Source organism: Tursiops truncatus, chromosome 2 (genome assembly GCF_011762595.2).
Source record: "Tursiops truncatus isolate mTurTru1 chromosome 2, mTurTru1.mat.Y, whole genome shotgun sequence".
Classification (NCBI taxonomy): Eukaryota; Metazoa; Chordata; class Mammalia; order Artiodactyla; family Delphinidae; genus Tursiops; species Tursiops truncatus.
In genome coordinates, this window is record NC_047035.1 from 26297311 (window position 1) to 26316434 (window position 19124).

A 19124-nucleotide genomic window follows, 5' to 3' on the forward strand; every position below is an offset into this window, starting at 1 on the left:
ACGCAGGGGAGGCACCCCAGTTCCACCAGGGATGGCAGCTGTCACCACAGATCATAGACAACCCACGAAGGGCATTTGATCAGGGTGATCCTGAGGGCCACCGTGGGGCTACCAAGCTCCTCCCCCACTCAGGTGAGTTACACCTGGGCCCCTTCGTCCCCAGAGCCTCCCTCTCCACCTCCACCTCCACAGCCTGTGGCCTGGTGAAAAGCTTGGCCTTTGGGGTCAGAGAGGCCAAATTCAAAGCCATCCTTTGAGACCCGAGCAAGTTTCCCCACCTCTGAGGAGCAGCCCCCCACCTTCCGCCCGTATCTGGTGCCAGCCTCGTTAATTCCTGGTCCCCTCTCCTGTTCCCTCCTGTCCTTCCTTGTCCTTCTGTCTTCGCCTTTTTTTCAGTTCCCCCTCTCTGTTTTTCTCAAGCAACATCCCTTAATTCTTTTTTTAAAATTAAGGAAACAACCTTTCAACCAGGGTTTAGTGTTTTATAACACGCTGGCTCCTCCCTCCTTCCCTCCCCACACTCCCCACCCAACCCCATGGGTGCTGCTTCCCCCAGCCCCCCACCTGGCACACAGCCACCCCCTGAGCTCACCCGGGAACCCGCCCGCCAAGCCAGGACCACAAACGTAATGGAGCTGGCCTGGCCCCTCCCCCGGGCTTGCCCCGCAGTTAGTCACTGTCACCAGCAGGCCCAGGGTCCCCAGCTCCCTTCACGGTGCTTGGGAGGAGAGAGCCCTGGGTGAAGGGGATTTTGATTTTCCTCCGAGGGCCTTTGCCTTCCTGTTCCTGCTGAAATCTCTCCTGCCCTGCTCTGGGTCCCCTGGCAGCTTGAAAGAGGTTTTGGCCCAATGGGTCTCTCTCCTTCACTCAGCAAACACTAATTAATGAACAAGAATAATCAATAGTACCAATAAAGAACTTGCAAGCGGTGGAGACAGCATTTTGGAAATGGAGGGCTGCACATTCTGTGATGGGTGGGCTGGGGCCCCAGGGTTGGGTCTCCTGTCTTCCTCTTGCATCTCCTCTGGCCCCCCCAGGCTGTGATTTCTGGGTAAAAGTAACTTGCTCTGCTACCTAACAAATCTACACAGCTTATCTCATTCATCCTCAGAGCAACTCTGCTTCACTGATGAAGAAGTGACCGAGTTCAAACAGCAGTGAGAGCCACGCTCCTACCACAAGGCTCCCCTGATTTGTGCAGACAATCTGCTTGTTAAGACAGGATCATGAAGAAGAGTAGTGGCCACGAGCCCCCTGCAGGACCCTGCCCAGTCCCAGGTCTGCTATGCAAAGCTGTGCGTGAACTTGTGTGGCAGACATCACAGTACGGATACCCAAAGCCATTTCAAAGCCCCCTGTGTTTCCCCTGCCTCTCTCCATACAGGATACAAAGTCACATACTTTCCCAGTGTCTTTTGCAGTTAGAAATGGCCATGTAACTCGGGTCCCATCAGTACATGCAAAAAGGAGTTTGTGGAAAGCTGCAGGAAAGGTTTGTTGCCTTGGACGAAAGGCCTATTCTCTTCCTTCCTGCTTGGCATAGTGCTATGAGGATATAATGTTGGGGGCTGAGGCAGCTGTTTTGTGAGCATGAGGTGGCGTAGTGCCTATTCTCTTTCTGCTTGGCATAGTGCTATGAGGATATAATGTTGGGGGCTGAGGCAGCTGTTTTGTGAGCATGAGGTGGCGAGCTTAATGACCAAAGCCAACATATGGAAGGCTATAAAGAGCCTGAGTCATAGAGCAATGCCCCCAAGCCTCAACTTCCACTTCCAGACATATTATTATGGGAGGAAAATAAAGCTCTATTTATTTACATTTTGACTATAGGCAGAATAAATTCTTCCACCCCCCCAGAAATGTTCATGCCTTCATTCCCAGAACCTGTGAAAATGGTAGGTTATATGGCAACAAGGAGTAAAGGTAGCAGATGGAGTTAGGTTGCTAATTAGCTGACTTTAAAATAGGGAGATTACGGTCCAGTGGTCAAGACACCGAGCTTCCACGGCAGGGGGCGCAGATTCGATCCTTGGTTAGGGAATTAAGATCCCACATGCTGAACCGTGAGGCGTGGCCAAAATTTAAAAATATAAAATTAATAAAATAGGAAGATTATCCTGGATTATCTGGGTGGACCCAGTGTAATCGTATCAGTCAGGATTCTTCAGAGAAACAGAACTGTATAGGAAATATATATATGGAATTGGCTCACAGGGTGGTGAGGGCAGGCAAGTTTGAAATGTAAGAGCAGGCCAGCAGGCTGGAGATTCAGGGAAGAGTGGATGTTGCGGTCTTGAGTCAGAAATCTGCAGGATGGAAACCCAGGCAGGGTTTTTTTTTTTTTTTTTTTTTTTGCGGTACGCAGGCCTCCCACTGCTGTGGCCTCTCCTGTTGCAGAGCACAGGCTCCGGACGCGCAGGCCCAATGGCCATGGCTCACGGGCCCAGCCGCTCCGCGGCATGTGGGATCTTCCCAGACCGGGGCACGAACCCACATCCCCTGCATCGGCAGGCGGACTCCCAACCACTGCGCCACCAGGGAAGCCCTCCATCTTTGCTTTTAAGGTCTTCAACTGATTGGATGAGGCCCACCCACATTATGGAGAGTAACTTGCTCCACTCCAAGTCTGCTGATTTAAATGTTAATCACATCTAAAAAATATTTTCACAGCAACGTCTGCACTGGTGTTTGACCAAAGAAATGGGCTGGCCAAGCTGACACATAAAATTAACCATCACGGTGATCACATAGTTCCTTAAATTATGGAAGAGAGAAGCAGAAGAGTGAGTGTCGGAGTGATTCCATGTGCTAAAGACTTGACTGGTTATTTCTGGCTTTGAAGATGGGAGGGGCCATGAGCTCTTCTAAGGAACGTGCCGAGGAACGCCGGCAGCCTCTAGAAGCTGGAAAGGTCAAGAAAACGCGTTCTCCTCTAGAACATGGCCTTGCTGACATCTTGATTTTAGCCTGATAAGGCCCCTTTGGGTCTTCTGACCTCCAGAACAGTGAGATGACCAACACGTGTTGTTTTAAGCCACTAAGCTTGTGGTAGTTTGTTGTAGCAATAATAGGAAATGAGCACAGTCACTATCAGGTTTTTTCCAGGTCCTTGCTGGTCTCTGCATCAGGGCAGAGAGTGGGGATCCCACACTCTCTTCCTTCCATTGTAACCTACTGGGGCTACTTTTCAACCCTTGAGATGGACTTTCGTTTTCCCACCTCTGGGCCTTGCTTGCTGTCTCTTCCTCACCCACCGTGGGAGGCAGCCCTCTCCTCCCCTCTCCCACTTCTGCTGTTGGAAATCCCATCCATCCTTCAAAGCCCAAGTCACCTCCTGTCCTGACCATACACAGAGGTTTCCCGGACAATGCGACCCATCTTCCTTTGAAAACCTCAGGCGGCTGTACCCACAGGTGATGATCTAAATGTGTGAGAACCAGGGCACTGGAGGGTCAGGATGTGCCCCAGCTGTAAGTAATAGTAAGGCTCAGTGGGGCTCCCCAGATGAAGAGCAACCCTTGGAGGCCACTCAACCGGCACTTGGCCTTGGCTGCCTCGAATGGCAGGTATTTTAAAATTTTTTATCCTTTTGCCCTTCATGGTGACTAAACTGTAAGCTTGCTTGAATTTCTCACAGCACCCAGCCTAGTGCCTGTATCACGTGTATCCATTAGGAACACTTTTAGATGCAAATAACAGAAAAAACGATTATCAGTGTTTTCAGTAAACAGAGGGTTATTTTTGTCTCCCAGAACAAAGAGTAGATGATTCTGGGGATGCTTCACGGGCTCAACAGCATCAGGACCAGCATCTCTGCATGTCTCTTGGCTTTCCCCTCATGTTCAAAAAACACAAGACAAGGAACAGTGACACCAGAACCGTCCTTTCAATCTTGCTCCCCCTTAAATCTTATTGGCCACATGGTGTCACATGACCATCCTCAGCTGCAAAGGAGGCTCTGAATCTAAGTATTCCCTTTTTTAGCCCGAGATGGAGGCAGGCTAAGAGAGCGGGGGTTGGGATGGACGTTGTATTAGACAGTGAGCCACCAGTGTCCACCACACCGTACCCCAGTGAATGAATGAATCTAAGAAGGTTTTCACCTGGACAAGTCTGGGCTGGAAAGGAATGCAGGGATCTGGTTTTCACTACCTCATCAGGGGTCAGGCCTGATGAGACTTTGCTCCCAACTTTCCCTCAGGCTCAACTTCCCTCCCTCCTCCACTAGGCCCCCTTGCAGGCTCCCCTCAATCGTGGAACCACAATACAGCTCTTCACAGCCAGAAGAGGCAGACAGGGGTCCATCCCGTCTGCAGTCCCTGCCCCCATCCTGTCCATACAAGATTGATAATGAAACCAATACCTTTCACCAGCGTAATTTTCATATTTAATGAGCGTGACTCAAAAACTATTACATTAATTAGTCAAATCCCACAAACTGTTAATGGTGCACGCGGTAATTAATATCGTATTCAATTAAAAAATGACCTGTTTCGGGGTCTCTCCCAGGTTAGAGGTGTGGGGACCTAGGAGTGTTTGCAGACGGGTTGGCAGAAGCCCTGTGGTTGGTGCTGCCCTTTCTTTTCCTTTTTCTTTTCCCAGCGCTTCGTGGAGAGAGAAGGTGCCAGGAGAGCACGGTCCTTCCAGCGCGGCTGCCCTGGCAGCCTCTGGCTTCCCCTCTGCTCCGCTGCTCTCCCCCTCGCCCCTTCCCCCTCTGCCAAGCCGACAGCCTACTTGCTGTGATTTATGGGAGGGCCTGACACAGGGCTCACAGACTGGAAAATTTCCAGTTTACACAAGAATTCCCTGAAAAATGAGCTTGGTTAATTTATTTCTTTCATTAACGAGTTTGAACTGTGAGATAATCTTTCTGAGAAGCACCCCATGCCCACCCTGCATTGTTCACACATCCTGACAAGCTGTGCCCTCGTCTGCCTCTCCTCCTGCCTGGGCAGGGCCTGGGAGGGCTGAGGGGGGTCTCTGCCCGGTGGCCCATCTGCTGGGACTGGCGGCCTGTGGCCAGTTGGGGATCCCCTTGTCTCCCACCCTGTTAGTAACCAGAATTGAAACTGGGGCTAGATCAACAAGACCCCTTGGCTTCATGTTTGCCCAATGCACTTAAAGAGGGTACGGCACCCTGCTTAGGCCCCGGGTGGTCGAGAGGAGTTTAAGTCAAAGTGCTTCTCAACCAGGAACTTAAGACCAAAGCGTGGAGATGGAAACTATAGGCAGCACACAACCAGAGGGCAAGGCCTGAGAGCCCACCCGCTCCCCCCTGTGTGGCTGGAACGAGAGCGTACAGGGCTCTCCCACTTCTCCTCCCCAAGGACACCCCAGCCGGCACCCCAAGCTTTGGCTCTGTGCCACACAGCTGCCTCTTGACCATCCATCAGGCATGGGGTGAGCACGTTGGAAGCTTGACCCACCTCCTAAGGGTGGACCCAGGAAAGAGGCCCACATAGATGCTGGAAGCCATTTAGGGCCAAGTGGATGGGGAATATGGTCTACAAAGGGGCACAGGCTTGGCTCCAGACTCCTTGTCCCATGGGGAGGAGCACAGCTGGAGAAGAGTGACTGTACGGGGACAGGGACCCCATTGCCTGGGTGTAAGGGCAGATCTCGTGAGATTATGGTGGAAACAGAATTTAAAACCAGAGGAGGACAGGTTGAAGCCAGGAGGAGACGGCATAGTTTGTGGGTGGAGAAGCTGGGCTTTGAAGCAGGACTGCCTGGTTGGAATCCTGACTCTACCACTTTCTGGCTGTGCAACTACTGGCATGTTATTTAACCTCTCTGGTCTAAGTGTCTTGGTTTTAGGATGGGGATGAAAATTGTTTCCTCACAGGACTTTTGAGAGTCAGATAGCCTATGAATGCACAGAGCCCACTCTCTGACACGTAGTAAGGATTCAATTAGTGGAAGTGACTATTATTATATTAATGGAAGCATTGTTAGGAGACTTAATGACAGTGCTTTGGAAACATCCAGCCTTGTGGTTCATATTGCAGACTCTGGAGGAACCTGCCTCCTCCGCTTACTTGCTATAAGATTGTGGGAAAACCACATGACCTTCCTGTGCTTGGTTTCCTCTTTTGCAAAACAGAGATTATAAAAACCACCTCATGGGACATCATGTGAATTAAGTGGAACAATGTATGTTAAGACTTTAGCATATGGTAAGCACTTTGACAAGCTTAGCTGTTACCTGCTCAGAGTCTGTTACCCCGTCTAAATATTTGGGATTCATCGTTACCACCGTCCTCCTAACAGTGCTATGGGATGGGTGTGGCAATGCGCGTGAATCCCCAGGCATCTTGCTAAAGTGACTTTCTGACTCAGCAGATCTGAGGTGAAGTCTGAGATGCTTCATCTCTGTCCAGCTCCCAGGTGATACTGTTGCTGCGGGTCCATGGACCACACTTTGAGTAGCAGGTGTTGTTTTACCTACACAGCTGATGTGGAAATGGAATTTCAAAAAGGTCATACTTCGTGTGCATGACTAAGACTAAATGACAGAACTAGGGTTTAAACAAAGGCCCTTGGGCTCTAGAGGATCCCCAAAAACCTGTTGGAGATCTGAAAATTATCAATAAATGAGAACTTGATGGTGTTCTAAGTACTAACCATGCTTGGCCTGTCTCAGCTGTTTGAGGCACAGGGGAGGTCCCAGACCTCAGAGAGCCTCCCGAACCCAGCTCCCTGGAGGCACGTCTGAGTCCTGAGAACAGTAGGCTAACATATAATTAGTGCTGCACACTTTTAAGTGCATTATCTCCTGTATCCTGCCTGCTTATTCTCTCTTTGCCGCAGTTGCCACCTCTGTAAAATGGGCATAATAACAGTTCTTATGTCCTAGGATTGTGGGAGGAGATGTGAGTTCTTTCAAGCAAAGCACTGAGAACAGGGCCCCCCATGAGGGACAGTGCGGCACAGAGGTTAAGCACATGACCTCTGGAACTGGAAGGTCTGGGTTCAAATGCTGGCTATGCCGTTAGTTAGCTCTGTGACTGCTGGCAACTGAAGTTAATTACTGTGTGTCTTCGTTCCCCCATCTGTAAAAGGGGAATGATAATAGTTGGTGTGAGGATTCAATCTCTTAGAATAGTTCTTGTTTCATGTGAAATGCTCTTTAAGTCATTATTATCATGCATCTTCATACAAAACCTATGACATAGTTACTATTGTCTTGCCTGTGTTTCTGATGTGGAAACTGAGGCTCAGAAAATTTCTTGCCCAAGGTCATGCAGTAGAGGGCAGATGTGGATACAAAAGCAAGCATTCTGACTCTAAGTCTGCCGTCACCTCCCCCACCAAAAAACAGTTTTTACTCCAAATCTCCTTGGGCAATTGGGTGCACACGCCAGCACTGTTGGGGGGTAGGGGGATGCTAAGAGGAATTCTTCCCCCTCCATGCAGCAGAGATGGCTCTGGCACTTGGGAGTCCCCAGGGCACATTGTGTCAGCTGTGCCCATGACAGGAGGGGGCCTGTGGTGTAGGATGTGGCGGCAGTAGCTGTGGTGGGAGCTCCTGGTGTTGGAAGGTGCCGGGTTCTTTGGGAGACCTGGATGATGCCCACCGCCTACGCCAGCCTCTGTAAGGGTAGGTTCGGTCAAAAGCAGCAGTATTGGTGTCTGTGCCCACGTAGCCCCCTTGCAGAAGCCACAGAGGCAATGGTGGTGAGGGTAAGTGCTCTCGGGGGTACCTGGGCGGCACCCAGCTGTGGAAGCAGAAGGGTTTTGCCACCTGCTGGCCAGAGGGCTTGGTAATGAGACCACAGGACACGTCTGTTAGGAACTCCCAGAAAACACCTGGATGGCCTTTGGCTGATAAGGGGTGTGGAGGAGAGCCGGAGAAGTACTCTCCTTCCTGTTGGTGCTGCTGCATTTTCATCTTCAGATCCTGGGGTTGGGAGGGAGTGGGTCTTTGAACACCCCAGCGAGCTGTGAATCCCTAGAGAACAGGAACCCTACTTAATCATTTCTGTGTTCCCTGTAGGAAGTTATACCACCCTGTCTTACAATGAATGTGACTCCCCTGTTTGTTGGATAAATTAATCTAAACCAGTGTAGGAAAGTGCTATGGACTGAATGTTTGTGTCCCCCCATCCCCATTCGTATGTTGAAGCCCTCATCCCCAGTGCAATGGTATTAGAAGCTGGGGCCTTTGGGAGGTAATTAGGTTTAGAAGAGGTCATGAGGCTGGAGCTCCCATGATGGGATTAGTACCCATATAAGAAGAGGAAGGGACCAGAGCTGTCTGTCTGACATGTGAGGACACAGCAAGAAGGCAGTCTACAAGCCAGGAAGGGGACCCTCATCAGAACCCAGACTAGCATCCTCATCTTGGACTTCCACCCTTCAGAACCATGAGAGATAAGTAACTGTCATTCAAGCCACCCAGTCTATGGTATTTGTTCTAGCAGCCTGAGCTGACTAAGGCAGAGAGGGAGAAGCAAAGGGCTAAAATTCTCTTGCACAAAAATGGTTAATACCCAAGCAAGCACATTGATGAGGTACCCAGCAGTGCAAGGGGACAGGGACGGTTAGGGAGCTCTGGATGGCATTAACCTTTCAATTCTTCAACCCCATCCCTCTCTTCTGCCAGATGTTTTCGTGCCTCTTTTACCACTGTAAAATGCAATCCACAAATAATATAACCTATATAAATGCATATTTTAAGAATAATAAGTTCTAAGTGTAGAACAAGGAAGAAATCAAATAAAAGTAGTTTATTTAAGAAAATAATGTGACTTTAAGCATCATATATAGAAAAATATATAAATAATTTATAACAAAACCATTTGTATTTTAATCTATTAATGACCACGCACAATGACACTAGATGACACAAAGGAAGAGTCAGTTGGAGAAATCTGAGTAAGGTGTATAGTCTAGTTAATTGTATTGTGCCAATCAATTTCCTGAATTTGCTGCTGAACTATAGTTAGGTAAAATGTTTCCATTGGGGGAAGCTGGGTGATGGGTATCGGGCACCTCTCTGTACTATCTTTGCAGCTTTTTGGGAGTCTGTAATCGTTTCAAAATATGAGCTAAGAGTTTTACAGAGGAGTTGGAACCTTGCACCTATTTGTAGATTCACTGTGAATTCGGAAGTATAGACCAATACATGCTACAAATGAGTGAAATACTATGAGTGGTGTCCCCATTTTCTGATTTCATTTTCTGAAATAGTGAACAATTCATGGCAAGTCCTGAACAAAACAGAGTCCAATTTCACCTTGATTTACAAGAGTTGAATTGCTGGAAAGGTTGGTCATGTTAAAACTTTGCAAAAGATTGCTTTGTGTTTACATGTTAAAAAAAAGTGTCAGGTTCAGATTCAGATCATTCAAATCAGGTTTTTCAATTACATGAATGTCCAGTAGAGTTTTTAAAATTCACATGAGGTAGGAGACAATCTTTATTGTGCAGGATTATCCTGTGTGCTTTTGGATGCCAGTCTCCCTGGACACACCCACTAAATGTCAGTTAGGAAGCCCAATTATTGGAATAGCCGACCCCTCCCCCTTGCACACTAAAAGCCATTATCATGAACTGGGTTTCTAACCTCTAGGCAGGAGTTATTGTCTTGAATTTGGGCCTGTAATGCCAAGCTTCCCTTATTCCTTACACTCCAGGAAATGGCTCAAATTCCCACTCCCTGCATATCTTTCCTCAATTCGGTATTCCTTTAACTGGTCCGTGTCAACATCATCCTTGTGAATGAGCCTTCTGAAGCCAGTGCCAGGAGTTGAATTCCTGGATACAGCTGCTGTCCTCCTGAGAAAGGAGTCATCCTCTCAGCTTGGTGCAGAGGGAGAGATGAGACCTAGCCACAGTCCCAAAGACCTTCCCTGTCGTGCAGCCCAGCCCCATGCTTGAGACCAGGGTCTGCACCACATCCTGCTCTTCAGGTAGCTCTCTGGAACTTGGAATTTGGGTAGGAGTTCCTACCATCATAATACACCCTCAAAGTATGAACTGCTCAATCAGCCTTCATATTTTCTTTTTTTATTTTTTTTAATAAATTTATTTATTTATTTTTAAATTTTTATTGGAGTATAATTGCTTTACAATGGTGTGTTAGTTTCTGCTTTATAACAAAGTGAATCAGTTATACATATACATATGTTCCCATATCTCTTCCCTCTTGCATCTCCCTCCCTTCCACAGCCTTCATATTTTCTTACTAATAAGAGGAACATACGGAAATGGGAGACAGATGTGACCCTTGGCAAAACTGATCTCAGGGACTTCCCTGGCAGTCCAGTGGTTAAGACACAGCGCTTCCACTGTAGGGGGCTGGGTTCGATCCCTGGTCTGGGAACTAAGATCCCGCATGCCATGCGTTGCGACCAAAAAAGAAAAGAAAACAAAAAACAACAACAAAAAACTGATCTCAAACAGAATTAAAAATGCCTCAAACAGATTAAAAATCTGAGCAAGTCACTTAACTTTCCTGAGTCTTCATGTCCTCAACTTATGTAAGGATCATGTGAAACTGTTTATATGAGAGAGATCTGTAAACTGTAAAAAGTTATATTAATATGATAAATTGCTATCACTGTTGTTATTTGAGCCAGTCCAACAATCCATTTAAATATGCCAATGAATAAAAGAAGAGTGGGTGGGAATCCTGAGTTATAGGACACAGAATACACATATTCTTCAAATCCATCATCTAGACCAGGGGTTGAGAAATTGTGGCCCGTAGGAAAATCCGACCCCCAGCCTGCTTTTGTAAATAAAGTTTTATTGGAACAGAGCCAAGTTCATTTGATTATATACTGTTTCGGGCTGTTTTTGCACTATAACAGCAGAGCTGAGTTGTTGTGACAGAGAGCAGATGGCCAGCAAAGCCTAAAATATTTACTATCTGGTCCTCTGCAGACAAAGTTTGCTGACAGTCGACAGAAAGGTCTGTCTAAAGGGTACAACCATGTCCTGACCCACCCTTTCAATGGTTCCTGATGGTGATGGAGTAAACATTTTAACCTAGAAGGCAAGACGCTCCAGAGCCTGGCTTCAGCCCACAGTCAGCCTCACTCTTCTGTTCCAAACTGCATGCTTTAAAAAATAAGCTTCTTTCTTGCTCAGTGCTGTTTCTACCCCCTTGCCTTTGTTAAGGGCGCAGGCTGGCTCGGGATGGTTCTGGAAGGCTGAGGCCTGAATGCCTTTCCCAGCTAACACTCAGACCCCTGGAGGCCTATGCCCCTCTGTCCTTGAAACACGTTTTCAGCGTGTTCCTCTCAGCCTGGGAAGGCCCTGAAGGAGTAGCATCCCTCAGGAACTTGCCTCTGGGGTGTGTAAAGCCCCAGCTCCATGCCTGTCACCCAGGAAGTAGCAATGAAGAGCCACTCTTATTTTATATCACTGCCTTTGGGTCAAGGCTCAGAATGCTCCAACTTTCATGGGACCATGAGAATTCAAGGGAAGAAGACTCCCTCCCCCACTGTCTACCTGCTGCTTCATCCTCTCTGCCCTCTCTGGAAGATGGCAGGGACTTTTCTAAGGCAGGTAACTCTGTAATTTCAAGTGCTCTGTAATGGCTCTTTAGTTAGACAGTTAATAGATTTTCTGAGAAAGAGGCTGAGTCCACGGTCATTCTAGACCTCCTACAGACTGGAGTGTAATTGCTGCTAATAGACAAAGAGGTAATTACTGTGTAACCCGCCTTCTGGTTTCAAAGCAAACAATCAACACGTGATGTGCTCTTGGAGGGATCTGAAGAGCATTAATGTTGTGCCCGATTGTGTCCGAGTCTCTGTCCTGCTTGAAAAGACCCAGTGATCCAATCAGTTATAGGACCCCCGAATCTCTGGCTGGGAAGGGACACAGAGGTCCTACGGTAAGCAGAACAGTGGCCCCCAAAAGTGTCCATGTCCTAATCCCACGAACCTGGAAATACATTATCTTACGTGGCAAAAGGGAAGTAAGGCTGCTGGTGGAATGAAGTAAGGCTGACTTACAAAAGTCAGCCAACTTTAAAATACAAAGATTATCCTGGATTATCTGGATGGGCCCAATATAATCACTAGGGTCCTTAACTGTGGAAGAGGGAGGCAGAAGAGGAGGTCAGAGTGATGTGATGGGAGAAGGACTCAACCCACTGTTGCTCGAAGATGGAGGAAGGGGACCACAAGTCAACGAATGCAGGTGGCCCCTAGAAGTTGGAAAGGGCAAGACAACAGATTCTCTCTGGAGCCTGCAGAAAGGAACACAGCCCTGCTGACATTTGGATTTTAGTCTAGTGAGATTCATGTTAGATTTCTAACCTATAGAACTGTCAAATAATACCTCTGTGTTGTTTTAAGCCACTAAGTTCGTGGCAATGTGTTATAGCAGCCGTGGAGAACTAATGCGAGACCCTCATTTATTCCAGCTTTTTACCTGATACAGAAACCCCTCTGTAGCAAACCTGATTTATGGTCATCAGCCTCTGCTCGAGGACTTCCTGTAAGCGGGAGCTCACTCCTTAAGTCATAGCCTAGCAGATACTGGTCAGCTCTCATTGTTGGAAAGGGTTTCCTCTTGGGCTCAAAATCTGTCTCTCTGCAAACACCCTCCCTTGTTCTCCACTTGTCCTGGCTGAGAGAGTGTTCCATTCCTACCCTCACCTCTGTCCATAGCGATTGATTTAGGATGGAACATGACTTAAGCCCGAAAAACTGGAACCAAGGAGACCCAATTCTTGGACTTTGGTGGGAGGACACCATTAAGAAAGAGGCACTCTTCTCACGGGAGACCCAGGAATCCAAAATTTACCCAAGCACCCCAGCTTGCATGTATTGTATTGCATGTTCCACTGGTAACACTTGGAGAAACACTGCCTGGGTGTTTTTGGTCTGGACTCTCATACTGAACCCCACAAGTGTGGGCTCAAACACCAAGCCTGAAGGTGGCTTTTATGCAGGATCTTATGAAGGCGATAGAAGGAGTGTTTCAGAAGACTTGAATCTACATGAGAATAAACTGTGGGTAGTTTTGTTAAACATAAAAATATATGGTTTAACAATATTATGGAGTCCCCCTTTTTTATGGTTTATGTTCTCACTGGAGGCCCTGTCAACTTACTAAATAGTCAATCAGGTTCTCTCTCTGTGTCTCTGTCTCTGTCTCTGTCTCTTTCCATATCTGTCTCTCAGCTTCTCATGCAGACACCCAAGGTATGGAGAACAAAGAGGGGCCCAGTCCAGGGAACCATCCGTTGCTCCCCTCCACCCCAGCCCCAGCCTCAGAAGGAGTGAAGGCTTCATTGCTCCCGTGGATGCGTCAGGGCCAAGGTGCTCTTGGGAGCCCCTCCAGGGGACAAGTACCCTGTCTTCACTGGGGTACTTGTGCGTGTTAGCAATTGGGCCTTTGGAAGTTCCCCAGGTCTCTTTAACTTTTGAACTGAGCCCTTTCTGCCCTTTGGATGGAAGCCCAGTCCAGGTGCCAGCCATTCTCTCTCTGCTCTGAAGGGCAAATGGGAAGTTGCCACCAGAAGCCGGAGTGGCATCTGTAGTTTGGGGCCATGATTCCCTGGGACCTGGAGCTGGGAGTTAGCAATGCTGCCCAGGATCCCCAGAAATATTTGTTGAATTAATGAATGGATGAGAGCAGAGAGGGAGGAGAAGGAGAAGGGGAGAGAAGAAGAGGGTGAGAAAGATTGAGAGAGGGATCGTTCTCATTGTTTCCTTTCCTACCTTTGGGAGCGAGGAAGTGAGAGGGAGGGAGGGAGATTTCTCTAGAAGTCCTTCATTCCATTTTACTCCATACAATAACCACTGTAAACGCCCACTTGGAATATAATCATAATAACCATAGTAACTGTTCTTTCAACATTCACTTGGCCGGAATAAACAGCTACTTTAACAAAATTCCTATCAAAATTACATTGTATGCCCAGTAACTAAAAGATGGAAACAACTCAAATGCCCATCAAGGAATGATGGATAAACAAAACGTGTATCCACACAATGGAATATTATTTAGCTGTATAAAGGAACGGAGGACTGATACATGCTACAATGTGGATGAACCTCAAGATGCTAAGTGAAAGAAGCCCACACCAAAGGTCACCTATTGCGAAGTTCCATTTATACGAAATACCCATGCAGAGAGAAACCAGATTAGTGGGTGCCAGGGGAGGAGCGGGGAGCAATGCTGAGTGGCTTCTTAATGGGGGTGGAGTCTCCTTTGGGGGTAATGAAAATATTTGGATAGATAGAGGGGATGGTTGCCCAACCCTGCAAATGTACTAACAGCCACGGAATTGTACACTTTCAAATGGTTAGTTTTATGTTAGGTGTATTTCACCTCAATTTTTAAAAAAGATTACATTGCATGAGATCTTCCTCTTGTCACAGTGCCGTTCGGCAGCCTCTCCGCACCCCCATCCTCCATCTGTGAGACAATCATCTTCTCAAAGACTTGCTTTAGGGCTTCCCTGGTGGCGCAGTGGTTGAGAATCTGCCTGCTGATGCAGGGGACACGGGTTCGAGCCCTGGTCTGGGAGGATCCCACATGCCGCGGAGCAAGTAGGCCCGTGAGCCACAATTGCGGAGCCTGCGCGTCTGGAGCCTGTGCTCCGCAACAAGAGAGCCCACGATAGTGAGAGGCCCGCGCACCGCGATGAAGAGTGGCCCCCACTTGCCGCAACTAGAGAAAGCCCTCGCACAGAAATGAAGATCCAACACAGCCATAAATAAATTAATTAATTTAAAAAAAAAAAGGAGAACAAACCAGTCAAAAGTCATAAGGAGAGTGTGTTTCCTTCAAAAAAAAAAAAAAAAAAGACTTGCTTTACAATTTGGGGATAACCCCATCTGCGACTTTCCCCTCCACTTCTTGCCTTAGGGTATTGCTAGAATTCTGCTTCCTGGGCTTTCTCTCATAAGGCTTTCTCCACCAGGCTCTCTGTAATCCCCTGTTCCCTGCTGCCCACTCCTGCCCTTTCAGTGGCCAGGCCTCAGCAGCCCCCTTTCCTTCTCCTTGAGCCAGTGTCCATTCAGTGCAGTTGAGAATGAAGCCAGGCGGTTCAGGGGTTAGCTGACAAAGCTGTCCTGCTAGGGTTTTGGTGACACCTATAGCCAGGAGTGTCTAGCAGTGTACTTGTGTTTGATTTCCTCGTGTCCAGCTCTCAGTCGCCCAGTTCTACTTCAAGTGTTGTCTAGGGCAGCAGCAGCTCACCATGTCCTGGTACAGTGGGTCATTTCGGGCCCCAGGGACTCATAACTATACTCAAAGAGCCCTCAGTCCCTGCCCCTGCGGCTTCCATCACGGGGTCTCTCAGACACAGCCTCTGCCTTCCTCTCTGGACTCTGTCAACTCCTTCAGTAGCGCTCAGGCCCCTCCCCTCGCCCCCTGATGCTGCAGATGTGTGCTGCGAATGTGTGCGAGATGGGCAGGCAGGTGGAGACTCCTGAGCGTGCGCACGAGCAGCTCCGCGAAGCCTTCCATGTGCCGCGGGGCGGGAGGGCTTTAGTGGACCTCACTGTCTCAGGTGGAAGAGTGTGGCCCCGGGGACTCTCCCCTCTTACAGCAGAAGACACAGCAGCTGTCTCTAAGGCTGATGTCAATCACAAGCTTGTCTGCTTTCAAAACACATGCCTTTCCATCACTGTACCTCTATGTTATGGGTCAAATCCTGTCCCCTAAAAAGATACATTTAAGTCCTAAACCCTGCACCTGGGAATATGACTTTTTTTTTTTTTGCAGATGTAATCAAGTTGCGATGAGGTCATTAAGGTGGGCCCTAACTCCAATATGACTGGTGCTCTTAGAGGGAAATTTGGACACAGACACAGAGAGACGGCCATGTGAAGAGGGTGGCAGAAATTAGAATTATGTTGCCACAAGCCAAGGACTGTCTGTGGCTTCCAGAAGCTGGGAGAGGCAAGGAAGTATCCTCCCCTGGGCCCTTCAGATGGAGCCTGGCCCTGCCAACATCTTGCTTGCAGACTTCTGGGCTCCAGAACGATGAGAGAAGACATTTCTATTGTTATTTTTGGTTTTTTTTTGCAGTACGCAGGCCTCTCACTGTTGTGGCCCCTCCCGTTGCAGAGCACAGGCTCCGGACGCGCAGGCTCAGCGGCCATGGCTCACGGGCCCAGCCGCTCCACGGCATGTGGGACCCTTCCGGACCGGGGCACGAACCCGCGTCACCTGCATTGGCAGGCGGACCCTCAACCACTGCGCCACCAGGGAAGCCCCATTTCCATTGTTTTAAGCCGCCTAGTTTGTGATACTTTGTCACAGCTGCTCTGGTACACTAACACACTCTTCAAAACGCTACACATCCCTAAAGAGAGAGAGAACAGACATAATAGGAAAAGCTCTCCACATATGTGAGGATTTTTAATTGCTTCACAGAATTGTTGAGGATCAGGAAGTTTACCCGTGAAAGAAAGAGGTTTAGAAAGTGTTAAGCACCAATCCCATAGATTATTATGAGATAATTATACATTATTGTAAGAGCAGAACCAATTCTGATTGTCTGGCCCTTCTTCTCCCTTCCACGCTCATCTGATAATTTCTTAACCACTTTCATTCCTCTTTCTGTCAGTTCCCGTCTCTCTTCTTCCACTACACCCTGCAAACATGAAGAAGCGATGTCCCTGACAGCCCAGTTAGGGACACGGGGTGGGTTAACCCAGCTCTGAGGAGGCGCGCTGCACACAGTTAACTTACCACTGGGGCTTGGGAACCCGTCTCCCTCCTGGTGTGTGTGTGCACTCATGTGTGCCCCCGGAGCATAGGGAGAGAATCCAGTGATATTTCACACAAATGAGAAATGTTATTCTGCAGATTAAAGCCTCGCCGAGCCTGGTTTTGTCTTTATTTATGCTTTTCCATTTCCCTCTGCTCTGACATGGGTGCCCACGCCAGGGAGCACCGAAGGACGTAATTGGCGTGGTGAAGGATTGTTGAGCGGCCTGGGCGCTCCCTCACAGGGCTACCCCCCTTCTCTCCCCCATCTGTCACCATCTAATGTGACAAAGTTTTTATCGGGCATTGAGGCACAGGAGATTAAAAGTAAATACTGCAATCAGGAGGCAGCTGGGGAGAAAATGCAACGCATTTCACAGTAAGCTGCACAGCTCATCACGGTAGCCTTGTGGCTCCCTGAGGCAAGGGTGATGGGGGAGGGAGAACTCCAGGTGGGGCACTGGGGAGAAACATGGGCCCAGGCAGTTGCACTTTCACACTTTGGTCAGTAATAATAAAATGATAGCAGTCACCATATATCAAGTGCCTGCCATGTGCCAGGCTTTTGGACCAGGTTCATTTGGGTACATTTTCTGATTTAATCCTCACAGTGATCATGGAAAGTTGCAAGAGGCTCCTCCTTTACAAGAATCAAAAGGCCAGAGAAGTTAAGGAACACACCCAAGGTCACTCTGCTGGTGAGTGGCCCAGGATTCCCTCTCTCCTCCCACCCCTTCTTTAATGAATAAATAGTGGAGCCTGGGTTTGCAAGATAAATTATCACAGGGGAGATTTTGTTTTGTTGCATCTTCATTACTATTTTGCACTAAACCACAAGTTTCCACCACTCATTAACTGATTCAATCATATATTTGTTCATTTAGAATCGAAGCTCTATGTTTTGATTTTTGTCTTTTTTTTTTTTTCTACTTGGTATCTCCACACTTAGAACATTGCCTGGCATATAGTAAGTGTTCAATAAATATTTGCTGGATGCTTGAATGAATGAGTGAATGAATGACAATTGGTGCAGTACCTCCTATGCCACTGTTACTAAAGTGTGGTTCCTAGACCACGAGCAGCATCTGCATTCCCTGGGAGCTTGTCAGGAATGTAGAATCTCAAGCACCGCCCTGATCTGCTGAATTCGAATCTGCATTTTAACAATCTTCTCAGGTGGTTTGTGGGTTTTCTGAAGTTTGAGAGACACTGGCATATACTAAGACCCTTGCCTTGACGGCCTAGGCTTTCCAGCTTCATCATCTTTCGTGAAAGGGCTTGAACTTCACACTTACTTCTGTGGCAGTGCTTTATTCCGTGCACCATTAAATCCCACTGTTAAATCACTACCGTTAGATGGTCTTTCAGGGAGGTCCAAATCAGCCATGGATGGACATCTGCAAATCCCTTCTTCCTTTGTCTCCCTGACCCTTGCCTTCTTCTCCTTCTGCCCTCCCTACAAGTCCCAGCCTTGTAATCCTGGACAATAGTGGATCCCTGATATCTTCTTAACAGGCACCACCCTTAGCCACAGTGCTCTCTCCTGAAGAGTAGATCCCCTCTCACTGGGAGAAACAGAGGGGGCGAAGAAGAAACAGAGCTCCATCCTGCCGAACTTTGAGCCAAGTAAACCTTGACTGGTAGTGGTCCATTGGAAAATGTGGTTCATTTCCATTTTACAGTTAGGGAAATTGAGGCCCAGGAGCGAGGAAAAGCTCCAGGAAGACTGATGACACCAAACACTGAGTCGTATAGGGTCCTTGGTAGGAAGATACAGCACTGGGCCAGGTCATGCCTACCTGCTACGGAAGCAATTTCCCTCTTGGAGCCTCTGCGTTGTCCTTCCCTTCCTGTTTCAGACCCATGGGCTCCACTGCCTTGGGGGCAAACATACTCGGCTGTGACAGTCTTATGCTCCATCCTCTAACATTGCCAATCTCTAGCTGCCAGCCTTCAGATACTCTAGGATTTAGAGTCATAAAGCATGAAGTCAGTTACTCAGTAGCATCCATTATCACATTACCACAAATAATTTTATCAGGTACTATAAATTTAAATGTGTTTTTCACATTTTTTTACATTTCCAAAATCAGAGTGCAACTTACAGTCGGTAAGTACATTTGATAGATTGCTTTATTAAAAAAACACTTTTATTGAATTGATGTGTGTTACAATTGATGGCATTTTAGAATTGAGGGAATATGGTATTAAGGCTCTAGTAGAATGGGACACATCGCAGGTACACTTAATGATAAGGAGCTTAGGAAATGTGGAAATGAGGATAAATTAATAATCACTGAATAACTATAATTAATACTCCTTACTGTTTTATGCCAATTATACATTTTCTCTAATTCTTAAATAATCCCACAGGAAGATAATATGACTTTAATCATTTTAAACATATGTATATTGTGGTCTCCACCCTGTGGTCT